A 1717-nucleotide genomic window follows, 5' to 3' on the forward strand; every position below is an offset into this window, starting at 1 on the left:
AAGAAAGAGAAAGAGAGAGGGGGAGGGAGGGAGGGAGGAAGGAAGGAAGGAAGGAAGGAAGGAAGGAAGGAAGGAAGGAAGGAAGGAAGGAAGGAAGAAGTAAATCTGTTTGATGACACACTGAACATCAGCACGTGATTATAATCTTTTCACACAGGTGTAGGAGGATCTTTCGAGCTGGAGGCCAGCCTCATTGACACAGGGAGACCAAGCCAGCCAGGGCTACACAACAGGGAAACTGTTTCCAAAAGGAACACAAAAGTAATAAGTAACAGTGGAGTACCATGAAGAAGGAATCTTGGAGCAGATCACATAAGCATTACCTGGCTCCACATCAAACTTTATTGTTTAAGATTTGTTTTTACAGGCATTGATGTTTTTCCTGCAAGTGTGTCTGTGAGGTGCCGGATCTCCTGGAACTGAGTATCTCACTCCAGCACTCAAAATTAAACTAGTTTATCAAATGATCAAAATGATTTATCAATTGGCCAAACTGCTATGAAGTGCTATAAGCTATTTGTCACTGTAGATCATTTTATGTTAACCTATCACATGATGCAATCAGGGAAGAGACAGACAACAAACTGGAGGGTTGCTGGGAAAACCAGAGAAAGGGAAAAAATAGGTCCTATTTATTTTTATATAGGCCAATATATTTTAGAAGGATATAAATATTTTAAACAAAACTATTAAAGAGATGGTTCAGACAGTAAAAGTGTTTGCTCCAAGCCTGAAGACCTATGTGCAATCCCTTGGGTCCACATGATAATAGCAAATAGATTTCTGTTGACCTCCACACATGCCCCATGGTATAGGTATACCATCCACACAAAAATAAATGTAATTTTTAAGTATTAAAATATTATGTTGGGGCTGGAGAGAGAGCTCAGCGGTTAAGTGCACCGACTGCTCTTCCAGAGGTCCTGAGTTCAAATCCCAGCAACCACATGGTAGCTCACAACCATCGGTAATAAGATATGATGCCCTCTTCTGGAGTGTCTGAAGACAGCAACTGTGTACTTAGATATAATAATAAAATAAATCTTTGGAGAAAAAAAAAGAACATTTAAAAAACCCTACTTACTAGCATTCAAAAAATATTATGTTAAAATCAAATATAAATTGAAGAAAGGTATAACAATTTTTCATTGAGTTCACTTCCATTCCAAGTACCAAAACGAGAATTTTTCATTATGCCATTTGGCTCACAGGACAAATAAAGGGAGTATGTGTGTACTATTCTTTTCACCATACAAATGAAGAAACTTCCCATCCTGGGTGTGATGGAACACACTGGTCATCCTGGCACTTAGGGGAGGATGCAGGGGGACCTCACATTTGAAGTTACATAGTGAGACCCCCTCATCTCAAAAAACTAAACTAAAACGTTGACATGTCACATGTGAAAAAGTAAAGAGAGAGAATTCAGTTCTAACCATTTTGATGCCAGAATCCAGGTCCAAGAATGCTAGTATTAACATATGATAAATGCAATGTATTATAAGGTAAAATATTAATATAATTATCATAACATTTTAACTTTTTTTTTTTTTAATGAGATAGGGTTTCTCTTAGTAGCCCTCGCTGTCCTGAAACAAACTCTGTAGACCTCACTCACAAGACCAGGTTGGCCTTGAATTCAAAAATCTGCCTGTCTCTGCCTCCCAAGAGCTGGGATTAAAGGCGTGCACCACCACTGCCTGGCTTTTTTTTTTTT

The 1717-nt window shown here is 38.6% G+C and overlaps 1 protein-coding gene across 2 annotated transcripts in view; it reads right to left on the minus strand.

Moving 5' to 3' along the window:
* Rnf24 (ring finger protein 24) overlaps positions 1 to 1717 on the minus strand; it is a 54272-nt gene that overhangs the window by 46645 nt on the left and 5910 nt on the right. The window lies entirely within an intron of this gene.

The sequence above is a fragment of the Mus pahari genome, chromosome 3, assembly GCF_900095145.1.
Source record: "Mus pahari chromosome 3, PAHARI_EIJ_v1.1, whole genome shotgun sequence".
Lineage (NCBI taxonomy): Eukaryota > Metazoa > Chordata > Mammalia > Rodentia > Muridae > Mus > Mus pahari.